Below are 22,727 nucleotides of genomic sequence, written 5' to 3' on the forward strand. Positions count from 1 at the left end.
TCAAGAAACTTTTCAAGAACCTGTTTCTTTCTCCGGATCTTGATTTTATGTCAATCAACAAGCTCTGATACCAATTGTTAGTCCCAAAGTAGCGTAGAAGGGGGGGTTGAATATGATACCTACAATCTTTTTCGATTCGTTACAAGTTCTTCGTTATAAATATAAAATCAAAATAGACACAAAACAATTCGAGGAATATATTATTTTATTAATATAATCCTCGAGGTTACTACAATCTAATCAATAAATTGATTAACTACAATAAATTTAGCAGCACAACTTTGTGTTTACAAGATTAATAGATGAAGTCTTTAATGGAGCTCCCGTAAAACACTTTCTGTTAGATGAAGAAGATTACCAAATGAAATGAATTCATTTGCTGCTTTGCAGACTTCAATTTTCATTGGACAGGTGGCATAATTGTATCCACATATTCCTTTGAATTGCTGCATTTGTAATTAACAATAATACAACCAAGTAGCTACTTGCGACCATAAGCAGTGTAGAGTAGTTACTTGTTACCCAGTTACTTGCGACCTAGACTTTCCCTGTTGACAAGTTTATTGCGACCAAGGATGCTAAGTGAGTTGCCTTAGCCAAATTCACCACACAGACTTACTTGCGACATGGGAGGATAAACTATCTTGATTTTGCCATTTTTCTCTACTTTGACAGTTACTTGAGACCTTGATCACTAGTGTAAACTTTACTTACAACCTGGGAGTGTAGAGAAGAGATTCTGACTTAGACAATTTCCCTTAAGATACTTACTTGCGTCCTTGTTCACTAGAGCAAGAGTTACTTGTGACCTAGTGTACTACTTAGGGATTTTCCTTAGACAAATTTCCCAATCCAAGTTACTTGCAACCTGGATATCACAGTAGTGAAACTTGACTTAGACAAATTCCGACAGCAATTTACTTGCGACCCAGAGAGCCTAGTAGGTTTTCCTGCCTTAGAGAAAATCTTGTTTCCAATAACTGTATCAACAATTAATGTTTCTTCTGTATAACTAAATTAAACCCTTCCTGATATGCTGATGCTTGGTGCACTAGTCTGGTTCACAAAAAACTAGCATGAACTGGTTTAATTCAATTTCCTTGACAATTCTAAACTAATACATCTTGGTTGATATTTCATTGCTTCAATCACTAAACCCCTGATCTTTAATACTTCAAATCAAACCATGTAACTAATACTGAAAGTCCTTTGTTGTCTTATTATTCATGGATGCTTAAACATATTAATGAACTTCTTCCCATGACTTGATTATGGACTAAGAGAGTCATTTGCACCTTTTGATCCTTTACATATATCATGTCTTCATCTTTAGGGTTCCTGTGCTTCATAGTTTAATATTGTTTATCTATTTATGTTTCATATTGAGTTATAATTCCTCGATTTCATATTACGTTACATTATGCTTTACAACCTTCATGTGCACCAGAGTCTTCACATACTTCTAGGTTTGAGGGTAGGACTCTTGAGTTGACCACTCAAATAGCCACCTCTACATATTCTCAAAAAAATGCAGTTGAAATAAAGGGGCATGAACAGACTCTAGGGACACCTTCTCAAAAAGGTGTCCCTATTGAACAAATAATTCTCCCCTATACATCCTGTAAAGGTGAGCACTCTCAAGAGGTTGAAAGAATTAATTTGGTTGGCACACACAATGAGAGCACATCTATTGAAACTCCCTCATCCATTCAGGGGGAGTTTCCAAAAATCAATTCTGAATTCTCTAATCTTCTTTCCCAAATTTCTTCTTCTTATGATGAAGGGCTTGAATGCACTTCTCAAGCCTTGCCAAACTCAAGTGACACAGTTTTAGAAACTGTCATCACCACACAGACACAATATTTAGATGGTGAGAGGCTACATGTTGAGGTAGACCTTGATGACACCATCACAAACACAGGGGTTCCATCAGTTTTTACTGAAGACCCTGTGTAGGTTCTAATAGCACCTTTATGTGCACCAAAGTCTTCACATACTGCTAGGTTTTATTGTAGGACTCTTGAGGGGGACCTACTCAAATTCTCTCCAATTCCTTTGGAGGTTTCTCAAGAAGGAACAAATTCCCTCAAAACTCTGGCTGAAATTGCTTTGTCAATTGAAGTTGGGATTCCAATTGCCAATGATCCATTTATTGAGGAGGCAAGTATAGCACATTCGGGTGCCAGTTCCTTGCAAGAGGAACAAGGGTTTGAGGCCATGGTACATGATAGTAACCTGGTCAAATCTCCTCCAATTCAAATGATGTTTCTCATTAGTGATGAACAACTCACTATCACAACCACAACTCATGCTGTGAGTCAAACTGTGACCCCAGTCACAGGCACAGTTATCACCTCCAACCCATCCACTTCAAACACAACAGACCCACCATGAACCTCAACCAGACCAAATCATCCTGAACACCTAATTTCCCAATGGCTCCAAGATGTTCAAGCCCAACCTACAACATTAAATGATCTTTTGGTTGATCAGCTTGTAGGCCTAGCAAACATAACCCAACAACTCCTTACAACTGACATGTCTAACCAAGACTATTGGGCCATACTTCTTTTATATAAGAAGGATGTTGAGAAGCAATAAAAGAATATTGCAATTGAAGAAGATGGTAATGTGGATGCGTGGTTATTAAAAGACTTCACAACAACCATGGAGAAGGCCTTGGAAAAATTTAGAGAGGATTATGTCACCATTTTTGGAAGTAATGCCAAGGTCATCACTCCTCAAGAGATTTATGATGCTATCACAGAAGTGTACAAAGCTCAATTGAAGGCCTTTCACCATATTGGAAGAGCTATGGAGAACACACTGGACAAAAATCAAGCTACAATCAAGAAATTGATAAATGACAGGATTGATGAACTAATGACTACATTCACAGGTAGATCAAATCAAAGTTCAATAAATTTTCAGTTAAGCATCAAGCTCTCTCTCTCTCTCTCTCTCTCTCTCTCTCTCCCCCCACATACACTAGTTGAAGAAAATGTATCCAAGTTGAGAGACTCTTTCTTAGCCTTGCATGAAGTGATCCAGAAGCTGATAACTCAAAATAATGAATCCAAGGTCAAGATGGATCAGTTGTACAAGGCTAGGTTTGAACCATCAGCTTTGGTCATGGAGGAGATCAAGAATGCTGTTCAGAATTCTTTTGGCACTTTAGCTGCATCAAGTTTCCAACCTATACCTTCCACCTCAACCAACCTTCATATCCAAAATCTATAAACTCAAGTTTCAAATCTACAAACTTCCAATGACTCTTTATCTGTTCAAGTATCTCAGGTAACTTCCCTGGTCACCAGCCAACAACAAGACATCAAGACCCTAATAGAACCCAATAAATATCTCCAAATGCACATCACAGTGTCTTAAGGAGCTATTATGGGAGATTTAAAGGTACCTCCTCAGGAAACACCTCAATCTGTAAGGACCCAAATCTCTCTACCTACATTTCCTATGCATGTTATCAAGACTAAGGGGAGATGGAGTCTCAGCTACATCTAAAATCAAGCCAAGCCATAACTCAAATTCAAAAGAAGGATGATATTGGAATGCACAGAATTATGAAGGCCGCTGAGGGACCTTATCTTGAAAAGGAATTTGATGAACTCCTCAAGGCTCTCAGATTCTCTCTAAACAACAATCACTTCACTTACAAGAAGGCTTTGGACAGAAATATAAATTTCCCAAGGGTCGTGATGGTGATCAATATAAACTTCAAAGAAAAAAGGATTGTTGCCAATATAAATGACTCAGGTGTGGACAGGTGCATGCAGGTGTCCCTTTCTTATCTCCAATAAGAAGAGCATCTGAGCTGGACATCCTTATCAATAAAGTCAACAGGTTGATTCTAGAGGACACTCTCTTGCTCAATGAAGTTAAAAAGGGTCAAGTGGCTGCATTTCCTGAAGCCTACCATCAACAAAGCAAGGGAGTGGCCTACATCTATCCCAACACCAGATAGTGTAAACATTTTCATATTTTTAAGCACTGTGTCATAGGGAAAAAGAAATTAATGATGATTATAGAGACAGATTTAAAGTCAAAGAAAAACAAGATTGTTGAGGATGTGGAAGCTTTGAAAATAATTTCAAAATATTTGAAGAATGCTGAATCCATGTTGTAAAGAGCTCAAATGAACATAAAAGATGAATTGGATGATGATGAGTGGAAGAAAGATGAACATAAATCTTCTGGCTCAAATCCAAGTCAGGCGAGAAAAGAAACTGAAAGCAAGGTGAAGGAAAAAAAAAGGAGAAAAAGGACAAGAAAAGTAGGGATGATGGAAAGAAGAGGAGAGGGGATGGAGAAGGTATAGCAAAGCGACAGAATATCCAAGAAACTCAAATCTTACAAACTCTACCAACTCAAACCCCAAAACCTAGCCAAATAAACACTCAACCTATCCTGATCTCAAAGCCCAAATACCTTTACAATCCAACTGTAAATTTTCTACTCAAAATACCTATCAAATCTTGCCAAACCTCACTCAAGAAAATATCAAAACCATCTTCATTCAAACGTCTAACCAAAATGCACTTCAAGACTGCAGGAGAAAACCAAGAAAAATTCAAGCTGATACGGGTACTATCTGGAATTATTTCAATCAGGATGACTTGCTACCAATTTCAGGAGTATAACAGATGATGATTATCACCAACAACTAGCTGAGAAGATATTCAAAGTTTGGGTTGTCTCTCTGGGAGAAGTCAAAATCTACTACAAGGATGAATCCTTCATTTTGCTTAATAGAGAAGTAATAGAAACATTTTTAACTGCAGAATTGAAGAGGGTGATCAGTTTGATGAAGGCTAAGGATTCAAGTACAAGAATTAGAAAGGATGTATTACCTAAAAGGTTGAGAGTAAGGAACATAAGGCATGCTAGGCAAAAGGCTGAGATGGAAGAAAGAGAAAGAAAATATGCCAAGAAGATTGAGATGTCGGAACAAGATCTAATGAACTCAAGGCAAGGGAGTTGAGCAAAGTTTCAAAAGATGGACACTTTCTGAATATCAAGGTTGGTAGTTCAAGATTTAGGATTCATCTTCTCAATAATTACTCAATGAAAGAATGGCTCAAACTAATAGAAACCCTAAGAGGGACTGAAATTATTGAAGAACTTTAAGTGCTAGTCAAAATCAATGACCTTATTAGAAAAGAACCTGGTTATGAGAAATTCACCTAATGTTTGTAACTGTGAATTGATGTAAATAATGAATGTATAAATAGTGTATCTTGTCAATCTGTCAATTTTATTGTATGTGATTTTAGCTTGAGGTTAGACTTGTTATCAGGCATGAACTTGTGATAAGCAATCTTCTCACAAATTGGGGGAGATTCTTGTACAAGACATTATGTATAATAACAATACTAAGTCATATTGACAGCCCTAAGATTAAGATGTATGATAATAAATATTTGTATTTTGTAATTGTATTCCTTGAGTCTGTAAAAATATTTAGTAGATTAGAGTGGGGATTTTTCTGTGAACAGTTTTCAAGCTAAGGAATATCTCTTTTTTAGTTCCTATCGACAAAGTATTTGTGAATCCCTACGACTTTTTTCCGTCCATTTCTTTGTTCCGAACCATTATTTCAATTCTTCGATTTTTTTCTTGATGTCATCTGTTTATTCATTCAACTCACAGTCCCAGATTCTGAAAGAAGATCAAGTCCTGGTCATGCCTCAAAGAAAAGTGTAGAAGCTTGGAGTTGAATAATATTATTCTAGGAAAAATGTTCCAAGTCAAGATATCGATAAGTCATAGATCAAGGGATATCGAGAAATCAGTCGAGAAGTCCAAAAAAAATTATAAAGAAGTCATAAGAGATATCGATAAGTCATTTCTGCATTTAAAGATCTTAGAGACATCGACAAGTTAGAATATATATGTATAGATCTGAGAGATATCGACAAGCCATTTCTCCATGTAGAAATCTCAGAGATATCGACAAGTCAAATTATGTATGTAGAAATCTCAGAGATATTGAAAAGTCATTTCTCCATGTAGAGATCTAAGAGATATCGACTAGTCATATTCTTCATGTAGTGAACTCAAGATGTCGACAAGTTAAAAGCCCATGTAGAGAACTAGAGATGTCGACAAATCATTTTATATGTAATGAATTGGAGAGCTCAATAAGTCAAATATACATGCAGAGAACTCAAGATATCGATAAGTCATTATACTAATCGATATGTCACTTATCTACAGTACAAAAAGAGATCTCGACATATTATCTCAAAGTCAGAATAAAGACAAGTTCAAGATTCAAGATTATCAGTCAACAAAAAATTTATTCACTGAATTGGAAAGACTACAAAAGCAGCTTCAAGAATACAAGATCAAGGGCTAAGATTTACTGGACAATGGATGGTTACAGACCTGCAAAATTCTGCACAGATTTGCTAACACTAGAAAAGAAAATAGACAAGGTTGCTTTAGAAATTGGTTAGGACATTTTAGTGCAAGTTTTTTAAACACATGTTGCTAGTATATAAAGCATGCATGGGTCCTTAGTTTAATGGTAACAAACAGATCTAGAAAAATCTTGTATTATCTCAAGATAGTAGCTGAGTTCTTATTTTAGAAGAACATAGATTTGTAGCAAAACAAACTTAATTAATACAATAAAGTGAGTTCTTGATATATTGTGTTTTGTGTGATTACTGTTGAACATAATATCTCTACATTTTTAACTGCTTTGTTCAACCATAATCCAAACAATTTTAATAGAAAAGTGAAATCCAAGAAACAGATTCACCCCCCCTCTGTGTTATATTTCTTTGCATTCAATATCTAACACCAAATTTCAGCATAATACCAGCAACCCCTATCCAAATCTCATCACTGTTGGGTTGAACTAACTGCTTAACTAATAAGTTGTGAATAAGTTGATTTTGAAGTTTGAAGTGAGGAAAATTCATCGAATAACCAAAACAAGATTTACTAAATCCAACAAGTTTCTTTTCAGAAAAAATAGTCCGCATAACAGATTGTATTTATTAGCACAAACAATTTTAGCACCCTTGTGCTTATCAACACTAAACTCATAGCACATGCCCTACAATTTATCATTAAAAATTTCAAATCAACAACACTATACACTGTCTCAAATACATATTCAACTACAAAATACACAATATCTAAACATAAACTCATAATTATGAAAACGCATGCAACTAATAGTCAAACATTATATTCATAAAACATAAATATTACAAACATATAAAACAAATCATACCTCAGGAGGAGGTAAAAGACCCGTCTCTTTCAGTATTTTACATTTTCTCTTCTTCACCAGCGATGGAACCTTTTTTTGCCCTATAGTTTCTGAGGTCTGCTTTAAATTTTGACCTCGATTGCAAGGAATATGCTTCCGAGGAAGAGATAGATAATCTAATATGAACCATATCTAAAAACATATGCACAAAGAAACCCTAATTACAAACTACAACATAATACTTACTAATTAAACATACATTTAAGATAGAACATATATAACTAACAATAATAATTAAAACACAAAAATCAATAAAATTAAAAGTTACATATAAAGACACATGCAACTAGGAAATAAAAAATAACAAAATACACGGGCAAAATTTAAAGAAAAAAATGTTTGTTATATATACAAAGAAAGAAAGAAAAGCAGAAAACAGTACAAACAAAGAGATATATATATATATATATATAGAGAGAGAGAGAGAGAGAGAGTTACATAGATAGAAAGAGTTACTTATAAAGTGAAAAGAGAGAAAAATATGCAGTGACAAAGAGATGTATTGAGAGTGAAAGTAATGATGTAGAGAGAAAGAGATAGAGAAGCTGGAGAATGGGCCCGATGGTTACAAAAAGTGCATAACGTACATTTGCAATATTAATGATGTCTAATTTCAAATTTTGTAGTAACTTAGGCAATGGGTAAAATTGCAAATTAACCCCAAATTTGGTAAGTATGTCAAATTTATTCTTTTTTGGTCAGGAAATATTTTCATATATTGTAATTTGTTTTCACGTGAAATCACAAAAATCAATCAAACTTAATTAATTTTTAAATTGAAAATTATTTTTAAATTAAAATTGACCAGCTTTTAAGAGGCTTTTAAGGCTTGTTAGAACAAACTCTTTACCTTTGAACTTTTTTTTACCAGCACACTCCATGGAAAAACTAGCTTGATTAACAAAATCCAAGAACTTGAATCTTATAAAAGAAAAGGGTTAGATATCAAACTGGTCACTCAACTGAAAATCATATATCACATTAATCATCAAATTTAACGGGATATCATTTGAATCTCTAAACTCATAATAATAAATATGTTAGGTCACACAACACTGTAGAAGGGGGTTGAATACAGTGTAGAATACAATCAAATCGATTTAAAACATAAGTAACAGAAAACAGATGTATTCGATATAACAAACTCTGTTACAATGGAACTGTCCTCTCTCAGTGATGAACAAATATCACGAGAGCTGCTAGGTTATAATATATGATCTTCTCGATGATTGTAACTCTTTTAGAGTAAACCTATGTCTGTGTTTATATAGACACACAGTTAAAAGATAACTTCTAGTTGATATGAAATATAATTCTGTCTCCTAAAATATATCAACCAAATATCTTATATAATTCTTCTAGTCCTCGAACTCTTTCCATGCATATCTTATTACGTATTAGTTTCGATCTTCTTTCCTGTAAATTAGCTTCCTTCCTTAACTGTTAGTCCTCCAGTACTTAAGTTCTTATATCCATCTTCTGATATTATCTTCTGATAATCTAAGTCCTGATATCCTTAAGTTCTGACTTCCAGTAAGTCCTGATTTTAGTAAGAACTGATATTTCCTGTTAGTTAAGATCTGAAAACTAAACATGAAATATATTAGACATGACATCTCAAATATATCCAACAATCTCCCCTAACTTGTAAATTATGCAAGAATGTACAAGTTAATAGATTTGATGAGGTCAAAAACATTTAAGTTCAAATGCAATAAGAGTTTAATAAGACTATAAATTACAACTTACAAAACATCCAGCTTTACCAAGCATCACTGAATCAATCTGAATCCATAATGATTCTTAACAAAATCATTTATCAGATTATCTTCAACTTTCTTCAGAACTTCAGCTAACTGTGCTTCGACCTGCATCAGTTCTTCTTCTTTACTGTCACCAATTTGATAAATGGCTATTCTGAGAGCTTGAATGGATGTTCTTTTAAGTCCATCACCAAGTTTGAAAACCTTAGGATGTGAAGAGTTTTCATTATAACAGAAGCATCTTCCTTTCAGAATAGCTTCCACCTTAGCAGAATTCTTCAGCATAGGAATGTCTCTTCCATCACCTTCAGTAATCATTGGACTGTAATGAGAAGTCTTTGTACCAGAGATTCTGAATAGATCTCTTATAGCCTTCAAAATATATTCTGAACATCTTCTTGTAACATCAGATTTTACTTCCAGAAGATAATGAATATGTTGAAGTTCTCTGATAGACTTCTTTAATATATCAGAATCAGCTAATCTATAAGTCCTTCCATCATTGAGAAATAAGATTAATTTCTCTTTCAGATTCTCCTTATCATGAGCATCTATCACAACTTGAGCAGACAACCCCTTGTCAAGGTGCCTTTATTTGATTTGTTCATATGGTTTGTCTGTCAATATGAAAGGATCTCCTAGAGTAACCTCTACTCCTGTTTGAATCTTCTCTTCGTCAGAACCTAATCCAGCTTTATCTCTAGGTTGCTTGGATTTCAACCTAAATGTAGCAAGTTGATTAATCATGAGATTGGATTTTGGTTCATCTGGGGTAGCTTTCTTCCATAACAGCTTCTTCTTATCAGCAATTGTCAATTCATTCAAATCAACTTGAGCATTGTCAGCCGTTGATGTCTTGATAGCTTGATCAGAATTTGCTATTTCTTCGGTACCTTCCTGTCCTTTATTTTGAACAAAAACTTGAGCAATATCAGAGGTTGTTTTAACATCTTCACTTATTTTTCTTCTTTTCAGAATTTGAACAGTTTCATCTTCAACAAGATTATCATCAGATACTTGAACTATTTTACACACTGGTTTCATCAGATCTTGAGAAGTTTTCAAGTCCAGTGACTTGGTTGGTTCATCAATTTTTCTTTCCTTTTGTCTTTGGGATTACTCTCAGTCTGTGATCTAGTTCTGAACTTTAAAGTTTCAGAATTTGACTTTTCCTTGATCACAATGCCCTTTTCCTTTTGCCTTGGAGGTTTCTTTGCATCAGAAGCTTTAGACTTAGGATTTGTCTTCTCAGCAGCAAATCTAGCTTCTTCCTCCTTGAGAGTTTCTAAATCCATTCCTGGATTGTGTTTCAGAAATAATCTTCTTGCTATCTCCTCATCAAGTGTCTGGATTTTAGGATCTTTGTAATAAACAGTAGTCTGCTTCCCCTTTAACTTTAGAGTTTGCAAAAACCTCTGAGAGTCTTCAGATCCTGACTGAATCAGAATATCAGAACTTGACATCAGACTTTGCTTATCACCACTTGACTTCAGTCTTTGAGCATTCACAGCATCCGAACTTTACTTGTTCTGAATAGAAGATTTTCCTTGAACTTTTCTTTGACCTCTGCTCTTTTCAGAGTTTCCCTGGTCATCACCTTTATCATCCTATTTCTTCATTTCTTGAGTAGGTGAGCATTTGGACTTAACTACCTTCTCCCCCTTTTTGGCATCATCAGGAAGTAAGAGAGAAAGAAGAAGTTCAACTGAAGATTGGATTTCATCCAATTGAGCTTTCTAAGAAGCTTGATTAACCAGAACCTCAGCAATTTGGGCCTGTTGCTTCTCTTGAGTTTTCTCAATGGCTGCAACTTTTTCAGAAATAGGTCTGATATACCTCTGTTTGTCAAGCTTGAGCACCTGATCGAGCTTATCAGCTTGTTCTCTGAGTGTATCAACCTTTTCATGAGTAGTAGTATGTAGACCTTGAAGATGTTTTGTAGACAGAGCTGTGATCTTGAGTTGTGTCCTGAAATCAGCATTTGTGAGCAACTCATCAGCTTTTGTAATATGCTCTGTTAGAATTTTAGAACATGGAATAAAATCTGATTCATTCCACTTCTTGGTCCACTCAACACCTCTGTGAGTATCCTCTCAAGGAATAGGTGCTTCATTTTCAACAAATTTCTTCACCAATTCTTCCTTGCCCAGAATAGGTACTGGAGTCTCAGCAGAAATACTGTCATCAGAACTTGAGGAATACTCATTTTGTTCTGAGAGCTTAACAGTGTGTGAAGAAACTGGAGATTGAGGAATTACATTATCTAAATTCTGATCAGCAGAATTTATCTCCAAAGCTGGTGTCTTTGATGTAGATGGAGCTTCCCAATAAAGAACTTCAGGTATATTCAAATTATGAATATCTATTTCAGAAATATCAGTTTTTTCTTTAGCATCATCTGTAGCTTTAATAGGAGAGACGGGAGGGGTTAGAACTGTGTCATTAGCAGTGTCTTTGGCTTGAGCTGGAAGGGCTGTAATAATAATTGGTTCTTGTGAGATCAGAGATTCCTGATCCTCTTCCTCAGCTTCTTCAGTATCTTCTGATATATCCTTAGCCAAATACCTCCTTGCCTTCATTTTCTTCAATCTCCTTGCCAATGAAGGAATTGCTTCAGCATCATCAGAATTTACAGATTTCCTTTTCAAAGTATCAGAACTTTGAGTTGCTGTTTTTTTTCTGAGAAGTAACATTCTCAGCTTCAACTATCACAGGTTCAGATGCATGAACTCGTGCTTCAACTATTTCCTCTTCAATTGACCCAGCTTAACCAATGTCCTTTCATACCCCAGAATGGCCATCATATTTTGAAGAACTGGCTCCTCAACAGTGGAATAGGCGCAGTTCTCAGGCAGTTGCAGTGCTTGGCATACTGTAGCCAAAGTTACGACATGCTCGTCCTCCCCTGATGAAAAGATTATACTTGGGGACCCTTGAGCACCACCATCATCATATACTCCACTTCTCCAGAACTCCAGCACTTAAGTTCCAGAGACTGCATCAGGTTGGGTTAGAGCATACCCAATATCAGAATTAGTGAGAAAATCCTGAATGAAGTGAAGTTCCGATGGAGCTTCAGCCATGCTAAGAATGGTGGAGTAGTTGTTAGGAACAAACTTAGCTCCATTGAAAATCACGTCTTTTGGTGCCATCTCTGTAAGAAATTAAGTGAGACAGAGAGTGTTTGCAAAGTGTTTGATAAAAAGTCCTAAAAGAAGACCGCTTCAGAGAATATTAGAGAAAGAGAGAATAAGAGAGATGAAAATAGAAAAGTAAATAAAAGATTAAAAAAAAAATTTCACTCCCATATATATACTTTCTCCACTCAACAGTTATATTTTTGAAACATGGGATACACTTTACACCTGACAATGCATAAACAGTCAGTAAAAAGTTAAAACAGGAGTTAATGGGCATGTAAAATAGGCAATAATTATCGTGCACATGCAGTTATTCAAAACCAACACGTTAACCACTAAACCATAATGATTATGACTGTTTTTAACTTACCCAAATTTATCTGATTTAAATATTACTGTTTCAGATTTTAACACAAATAAGTCAAGTAAAGAAAAATGCCTCGTAAGCATAAAAAATTCCATCAGGATTTAATATCAGAACTTAACTCATATCAGATTTTAACAGTCATCAGAACATTGCTTCTGTACTCAAATAGTGAATATCTTTTTCTGTGATTCTTCATACAAATACTGACTTGTTTTATTCAGAGTTTAATCGTCAGAACTTCCATCAGAACTTGTCCTCAGAATTTATGCAAATGACACTTAACTGTTTGTCAAAAACAACTTAATCACCATAGTAATTTTCATCATTCATATTGAGTGAAAGTGTGTGCATTCAGCAAAATATTAGATAAGGATTAAAGTCTGATCAACTTCTGTACATCTTAGAAATAAGGCATAACTAAGAAAAATGCTAAAAATATGTCATCAGTAATGATGTCTACTATAGAACAAATTTATGCATGAGTCCACCTCAACTATTTGTGCTCATTTTATGCATCTTTTAAAATTCCTTTTTACAGTGGCTTCTCAGTGTAAGTGAGTCACAACTGCTTATCAGAATTTATGCTGTTATCAGAGTATTTCTCCAGTAATCATAGAGTGTGAAAAGTCACCAAGAAAAAAATTTGCTTTCCTAATGCATATTACTTAATACCAGCAATGCACTTGAATTTTCCCCTTCACATTTTTACTCTAGATCTCAAAGGAGTAGCTGACTTTTTTATTTTATTTTCTTTTCTTTTGATAAGTGAGGCTTATCAGCACTTAGTTCATTCTTAAGATTTACTGACATCAGAATTTGACAGATAAGAAACAAGAATTTAGTTTGTGACTTAGTAATAAGATATACAAAGTAAACTTGACTAAGCTCAATATCAGAATCTGCTTGTGTTAATGAGTTTCCACATAAACAACTAATTTAAACATGGGATTTCTAGTATGTTAAAGACTACTAGGTCAGCATCTAGCACAGTTATCCTCATTGGATGGAATAGTCACAGAACATTCAAAACACTTATCAGAGTATATAAATCCACATCAGATAACAATCAACATTTAATGAATTTTCAAATTAAACACAGATTACATATAGATAATACAATCTGTAAATACTGATCATAAAGTCTGATGTATGAGAACAAAAACTAAGCAGATTTAGAGAAAGAACCTGAAACCATTCCAATTTCATTTACCAAACTTATAAAAGTAGCTTCACATAGTGGTTTTGTGAAGATATCTGCTAGCTGTTGATCTGTTGGAACAAAATGCAATTCTACTGTACCTTCATCCACATGTTCCCTTATAAAATGGTACCTAATGCTGATGTGCTTTGTCATTGAGTGTTGAACTGGATTACCTGTCATAGCAATAGCACTTTGATTATCACAGTAAATAGGGATTTTAGAAAATTCTAACCCATAATCCAGTAACTGATTCTTCATCCAAAGAATATGTGCACAACAGCTTCCTGCAGCAATATATTCTGCTTCTGCAGTTGATGTGGAAATTGACTTTTATTTCTTGCTAAACCAAGAAACCAATCTGCCTCCAAGAAATTGGCAGCTTCCACTAGTGCTTTTCCTGTCTATTTTGCATCTTGCAAAATTTGCATCTGAGTAACTAATTAGCTTAAAATCTAATTCCCTAGGATACCACAATCCTAGATCAGCTGTACTCTTAAGGCACTTGAAAATTCTTTTCACAGCTAATAAGTGAGGTTCTCTTGGATCATCCTGAAATCTTGCACAAAGACAGGTAGCATACATGATATCAGGTCTACTTGCAGTTAGATAGAGTAATGAACCAATCATACCTCTGTAGTTAGTAATATCTACTGATTTACCAGTATCCTTATCTAACTTGGTTGCAGGAGTGGATGTAGTCGAACAATCTTGCATTCCAAATTTCTTCAGTAAATTTCTGGTATACTTGGATTAACAGATAAAAGTGCCTTCTTCAGTTTGCTTGACTTGAAGGCCCAGAAAATAGCTGAGTTCTCCCATCATACTCATTTGATATCTTGACTTTATTAGCTTTGCAAACTTCTCACACAGTTTGGAATTAGTAGAACCAAATATGATATCATCAACATATATATGTACCAAAATAAAGTCCTTTCCATGGTTGAGGTAGAATAAATTCTTGTCAATTGTGCCTCTATAAAATCCACTTTCCAGAAGAAATTGAGCTAAAGTCTCATACCATGCTCTTGGAGCTTGCTTAAGGCCATAAAGTGCTTTGTCAAGCCTGTAGACATGATTGGGAAATTTAGGATCTAAAAAGCTTGGAGGTTGTTCAACATATACCTCTTCTTCCAATTCTCCATTGAGAAAAGCACTTTTCACATCCATTTGAAAGACTTCAAACTTCTTGTGAGCAACATAAGCCAAAAAGATCCTTATGGCTTCTAATCTAGCAACTGGTTCAAATGTTTCATCATAATCAATACCCTCCTGCTAAAAGTAACCTTTAACAACCAGTCTTGCTTTATTTCTTTTAATTATTCCATCACTGTCAGTTTTGTTTCTGAATACCCATTTTGTACCAACAACTGATCTGTTCTTTGGTCTTGGCACTAGGGTTCAAACTTTATTTTTTTTCAAATTCATTTACTCTTCCTGCATTTCTTGCACCCAATCAGCATCTTGAAGAGCTTCTTCCACTTTCTTTGGTTCAATCTGAGATAGAAAGGAATGATAGAGACATTCATTTAAAGTTGCGGTTCTAGTTCTAACACCTGCTTCAGGATCTCCAGTGATTAGATCAGGTGTGTGTGCTTTAGTCCACTTCCTTGCAGATGGAAGTTGATCTCTAGAACTAGATCCTCCCCCATGATCCATGTTGTCTCCATTAGCATTTTCTAAAGCCCCCCTGTAGTTATGCTCTCTGAGACTTCAGAAATTGAGTTTGATTTTTCAGGAGTTGAAGAATCAGAGTTTGCAAAATTATCAGAATTTGGCTCATCAGAACTAGATGAATCAAAACTTGAAGATCCAGTGACAGGTTCTGATCCTTCTCGAGAGTCTTGAGATGTGGTAGGATCTTCAGCTTGCCCCCCTGGACAGGTGCATTTTCCTTTGGAATTGTTACCACAGTTTCAATGACATCAGAACTTACAGGATCAGAATTTTCAGAATCAGAATTTAAATCTTCATTCTCAAATCTTAGCTGATCATGTCATCAAAATCTTCAAGTCCAGTAATCTTCTTATCATCAAAAGAGACAGTGATAGATTCCATGACAACTCTTGTTCTTAAATTGTAGACTCTGAAGGATTTTATGGAAAGTGGATATCCAACAAAAAATCCTTCATCAGCTTTTAGATCAAATTTTAACAGCTGTTCAAGATGAGTCTTAAGAACAAAACACTTGCAACCAAATACATGAAAGTATTTCAGATTTGGCTACTTTTTCTTCACCATCTCATATGGTGTTTTTCCATGCTTATTTATAAGTGTAGCATTCTGTGTAAAACAAGCAGTCTGCACAGCTTCAGCCCAAAAATAGGTTGGTAGCTTTGCTTCGTCAAGCATTGTTCGTGCAGCTTCAATGAGAGTCCTGTTCTTTCTTTCTACAACTCCATTTTACTGTGGAGTTCCAGGTAAAGAAAATCACTGTTTGATTACATGATCTTTGCATAACTCTTCCATGATTGAATTCTTGAACTCAGTGCCATTATCACTCCAAATGATTTTAACAGAATCTTTGATCAATTTATCCAGCTGTCTGACATGATCAGTTAGGGTAGATGCAGTTTCAGTCTTCTGGTGCAAGAAGTACACCCATGTGTACCTTGTGAACTCATCCACTATAACCATATCATATTTCTTCTTTGCAATAGACATAACATTGATTGGACCAAATAGATCAACATGCAGTAGGTGATAAGGCTCAAAATTGATGACTCAATTTTGCTCTTGAAAGAAGATTTTCTTTGTTTTGCCTTCTGACATGAATCACAAAGGCCATCAGGAGCAAATATTGTTTTTGGTAGTCCTCTCACAAGATCTTTCTTTACAAGCTCATTTATATTGTTGAAATTTAAATGAGAGAGTTTCTTGTGCCAATTCCAGCTTTCTTCAATTGATGCTCTACTCAACAGACAGGTTGCAGAACCATTAGTACTTGTTGAAAGTCTGGCTTCATAAATGTTACCATGCCTATAACCTTTCAGAACCACTTTGCCTATTGAATTACTTATAACTTCACAGTGTTCTTCAAAGAAATCCACATGATAACCTCTGTCACAGATTTGACTTATACTCAACAGATTGTGTTTAAGTCCTGAGACTAGAGCTACTGATTCAATGATGACATTCCCAAGATTGGTATTGCCATATCACAGAGTTTTCCCAATGTTGCCATCTCCATAAGAAACTCCTGGGCCAGCTTTCTTCACAAAGTCTGATAGCAGGGCTTTATTTCCAGTCATATGTCCTGAACATCCACTGCCCAGGACTAGGATGTTCTTCCTGTTGCCCTGCAATCACAAAGACCACTAAAGGTTAATTTTAAGGAACCAGACTTGCTTGGATCCTTTGGCCTTTTTAAGTTTGTTAACGTTTACAACGGATTTAACATCAGAGTTTATGCTAATAATTTTCTTATCAGTATTAACATTATCAGACTTTGCATCATACTTTACACTAGAAGGAATTAAAGTAACTTTCTTCAAAGAAGGTTTATCTGATAATAATCATAGTACAAACTATGATATTCCTTACAAGTATAATTGGAATGCCACACACTACAACAATGAAAACAAGGATTCTGTGGCTTAAACCTAACAGATTGACTCTTAACTCCTGACTTAGAAGGTAAGGAGTTTATATTCTTATTCTTCCTGCAAAAAGAAGCCAGATGGTTAGAATTTCCACAGTTATAGCATTTCTTTCTAGGAGCATTAGGAACAGGCATATAATTGTTGCTTTTATTCACACCCTCCTTTCCATTCCTATTTTTACTAGCTTCCTTTACCTTGTTTACACTCGTAATCTATTTCAGCTTATGTTTAAGCTGCTTCTTTGTCATTAAGCCTATGTTAATTTCAGTTGGTTTATCCTGTTCTAATTTGTCAGAAGTTGACTCTGCTATCACTTATGTCTCAACATCTTTCATCTTTTTAGAATCAGACTTTACAGTTTCAGTTACAAATTTAACAGGATTTACCTTTGTCTTAGTAGTCTGTTTAACAATAATTGGCTTAACTTGTTCAGTTCCTTTTTCACTTTTCTCATCTCCATAACCTAAGCCCTCATTTCAGTTCTCACTACTTAGTATATTCTGAGTTATTCTGCCAGAGTTAGTCCAAGTCCTGATAATCTCTCTCTCCTTTTCTAACTCAGGTTTTAGAGATTTATTCATTTTTGGCACTTCATCTCTCACATAGAAAGCATCATCTCTATCCTTCTGAGTTTGATGGAACATAAGTAATTCTTTTTCTAAATAATCATTCCTCTTTTAAAAAGCAAGATTTTCAGAAGTTAATCTTTTACATGTTAAAGTTTGATCTCTATAGCTAATAAACATGGTTTTAAGATATAATCTCAACTCAGTAATATCATCAGTAAGAAAGGCATAAGTTGTTTGAGGTACCTTCAACTCAGCAGCATCAGAACTGCTATCAGCATTTGCCATCAAGGCATAGTTCTCCTCATCTTCAGAATCTGAGGTGTCTGTCCAGCTTTTCTTCTTTGTGACAAGTGCCTTCCCTTTGTCACTCTTTCCTTTCTTGCAGTCAGGAGATATGTGGCCTTTCTCACCACTGTTGTAGCATTTGACATTTGAGTAATCTCCTTTGTCAGACTTTCCTCCTTTTGCCTTCAGATTTTCTGATACCCTTCCTATCAGAACTTCTTCCTTTCCTGGAAAACTTCTTTCCCCTTCTGAATTTCCTGTAGGCTATCTTTATGATACCCTTCACCATAAGAGCACACAGCTTCATCATCTCCTCATCAGCATCTACTTCAGGTAGACTTTCAGTTTCTGAATCATCATCATCAGAACTTGATCATTCTGAATCAGACTTTATGATGAGAGCCTTTCCTTTTCCTTTTTTTGAGATAGCCACTTTAGAGGATTCCTCCTCAGCATTAAGAGCAACTGTTCTTGACTTTCTCCCATGTCCATCTCAAGTTCATAAGTCTTGAGCATTCCATAAATTGCATCAAGAGTAGTTTCATCAAGAGCATAGTTATCTCTTATAATAGTAGCTTTCAAATCCTAACTTTCAGGAAGAGCTAAAAGGAATTTTAGATTTGAATCTTCAATGTCATATTCCTTGTCCACCAGTGACAGATCATTCAAGAGTTTGACAAACATGTCATTTAAGTCAGTTAATGACTCATCACTTTTTGAGTCAAAGTGCTCGTACTCTTGAGTGAGTATAGTCCTCCTGTTTTTCTTGATTGCATCAGTTCCCTGACACCTTGTCTCCAAAGCATCCTATATCTCCTTTGTAGTCTTGCATTGAATTACCCTATTTGACATGACATTATCAATGGCACTATGCATCAAATGCCTTACCTTTGCATCCTTGGCAATAGATGAGATATCTTCAGCTGTGTATTCACTTTTCTCCTTTGGTATGGTATTTGCTGGCTGATTTGCAACTACAACAGAGAGCTTGGTTGGCTTATGAGGTCCTTCATAAATTCTGTCAAGGTATTCTGGATATGTAGCTTCCAAAAACATAGCCATCTTCACTTTCCATATGGGATACTCAGAAGGTCTCAGCATGGGAACCCTGATAGTCTCATATCGATTGTGGGTTTGAGTCTTTGGAGTTTCTTCAGATTTGGATAGCTTGGTTGGATTTTCTGCTCATTCAGACATGATTGTTTTGGATCTTTACTGTATGTGTGTTAACATATTAGCTTTGATACCACTTGTTAGGTCACATAACACTGTAGAAGGGGGTTGAATACAGTGTAGAATACAATCAAATCGATTTAAAACACAAGTAACAGAAAACTGATGTATTCGATATAACAAACTCTGTTACAATGGAACTGTCCTCTCTCAGTGATGAACAAATATCACGAGAGGTGCTAGGTTACAATATATGATCTTCTCGATGATCGTAACTCTTTTAGAGTAAACCTATGTCTGTGTTTATATAGACACACAGTTACAAGATAACTTCTAGTTAATATGGAATATAATTATGCCTCCTAAAATATATCAACCAGATATCTTATATAATTCTTTTAGTCCTCGAATTCTTTCCATGCATATCTTATTCTGTATTAGTTTCGATCTTCTTTCCTGTAAATCAGCTTCCTTCCTTACCGTTAGTCCTCCAGTACTTAAGTTCTGATATCCATCTTCTAATATTATCTTCTGATAATCTAAGTCCTGATATCCTTAAGTCCTGACTTCCGCTAAGTCCTGATTCCAGTAAGAACTGATATTTCCTGTTAGTTAAGATCTGAAAACTAAACATGAAACATATTAGACATGACATCTCAAATATATCCAACAAAATATCAAACAGATACCTTAAAATATGTGCTCGAGAACTAAATATTATTTCTATGGAGTCCTATACATTGTTCTTGAATGCAATTACAACCAAATATAAAGTTATGAATTTCTAGTAGTTTAGATCATATAGTGAGATTTTTAAAAATTAATCTACTAATTATTTTTATTTTAATAAAAAACTGTAATGAATATGTTGTGAACTTGATGATAAGTTAAACAAAACACCTTAGTAGATTTAACTTAGTGATATTGTAGCTCTCGACGGATGTTTTATTATAGTCCCGGCGGATGAAGTTTATAGTCCCGACGGATGACAACTGAACATCCATTGAGAGTGTAGCTTATGTAACTATAAGTTTTGTAACACATTTCTGCAAATAACATGTTTTAGTTGAGTAGATGCCGTAGGATTTTGTAAGTCATTGTGACTGCTAGATTGATGAACATAATAGGTTGACTAATTGTAAATATAAGATGTTTTGTAATTCTGTAAAAGTGAAATAGAGTCAAGTGAAAGAAAGACTCCCAACGGATAATCTACAAAGGCTCCTGACGGATGATCACCCAAGTACCCAACGGATAATCTACAAGACTCCCGACAAATGACCAACATAGTCCCGACGGATGATCAAATTCAAAATAGCTGTTGATAGTGACAACACAGTCACATGAGTCGGGCATTTGCAAAAGGAATGTGGCAGCCTGTTAAGCAGGATTTTGAGAACAAAGAAGCGTTACCATTTCCATGCAAATGTGAAGATTTGAAAAATGCTGGAATAGAGTAGTGAAGTAGCATGGAGTTAGACTAGATATATTTTGTTTTATTATCTTATCTTACTGTCATGTAACTTGGTGATATATAAACCAAGTGTAGCAAGTAAAACAATTAACTAAGCAAGCTTATTTTCATAGAAACATATCAAGCTGTATTATGTAAGAATTTCTCTGTAGTTTTGTTTGTTCAACTTGTAAAGCAGTTGTGAGCTATTCAAAGCTTCACAGAGTTGTCAATCTGAGATATATATATATATATATCTGATGGATACTTTCAAATCCACCAGAAAGTTTTAAACCTTGTGTTTTATTACTCAGTTTTTTAATTTCTATTACTCTTCATTCCGCACTATTGCAGATAAAACACTTATATATATATATATATTAAGTTAGAACAGTTTTAAAATCTCAAAAAGTAGCCAGAATTATATTCAACCCCCTTTTGTAATTCTTGTTGTATTGTTTAGGGAGTAACAATTGGTATCAGAGCAAGCTCCTGAAGAACAAAGAGTATAAAGATTATAACAAACAACAAGATGAACAAAAAGGATGTTGAAGTAAAAATCCCATTTCTGGACAAAGATAATTATCACCCCTGGAAGGTGAAGATGCACCTACATATCCTTTCTCAAGATGAGGCCTATGTGGACTGCATAGAAAGAGGTCCTCATGTACCTATAAGAGCTACAACCGGTAATGAACCATCTGTTCCAAAACCTTGGCATGAATGGTCAGATCCTGATATTGAGCAAGTCAGGAAGGATAAGAAGGCCATGAACATATTTTTCAATGGCGTTGATGGTGATATGTTTGATAACATCATTAACTGTAAAAGAACGAATAAGGTTTGGAACATAATACAGATTATCTGTGATGGTACTGAGCATGTAAGGGAGAACAAGATGCAGCTCCTGATTTAGCAATATGAGCCTTTCCACTGTGAAGAAAGTGAGTCACTCACTGATATATTTAGTAGATTGCAAAAGCTACTAAATGCTCTAAAGCTACATGGAAGAGTCTATCAAACAAAAGACTCTAACATCAAGTTCCTTAGATCTCCCAAAGGAGTGGAAGCCAATGACAGTCTCATTGAGAAATTCACAAGATTACAAGGAGTACATCTTGGAGATACTGTATGGCATCCTGAAAACCTATGAGCTTAAAATAGAGCAAGATGAAAGGATGGAGAAAGGAAGGAAGAAAGGAGGATCCATAGCACTGGTTGCTGAGTTGGAAAAGGAGAAAGAGATGAAGGTGGAAGTTGTTGAGTCTACATCAAAGGTCTGTGAGAGCAAGGGTAAATGGCTGGTAGCTGAGAATGAAGATCAGTTGAGCCAAGATGACATGGATGATATTGATGAGAATCTAGCATTTTTATCCAGGAGATTTTCCAAGCTCAAATTCAAGAAGAATTTTGGAGAAGCCAAGCCAAACAGAAACATGGTTGATAAATCAAAATTCAAGTGTTTCAAATGTGGCTTGGCAGGTCATTTTGCTAGTGAGTGTAAAAAGTCTGATTCCAGCAAAAAGAAGTTTGAGCCTGTTGATTTTAAACAGAAATACTTTGAGTTGCCCAAATAAAAGGAAAGGGCTTTCATCACACAGGAGAATGACTGGGCTGCAGATGGATTGGATGAGGATGAAGAAACAAGCTATGTCAATCTAGCCCTAATAGCCAAATAAAATGAAAAAAAGACCAGTTCTTCAAGAAATTAGGTAATCACTGCTAACCTAGCATAGTTATCTAAAGCTGAGTGTAATGATGTAATAAATGACATGTCTACAGAATTATATCACCTGCGTGTTACACTTAAGTCCCTCACTTAAAAACAATGGAAATCATCTAGAGAAGTTCATGCTCAAATTACTAAAGTTCAAGGT

This window comes from Apium graveolens, chromosome 5, assembly GCF_009905375.1.
Source record: "Apium graveolens cultivar Ventura chromosome 5, ASM990537v1, whole genome shotgun sequence".
Lineage (NCBI taxonomy): Eukaryota > Viridiplantae > Streptophyta > Magnoliopsida > Apiales > Apiaceae > Apium > Apium graveolens.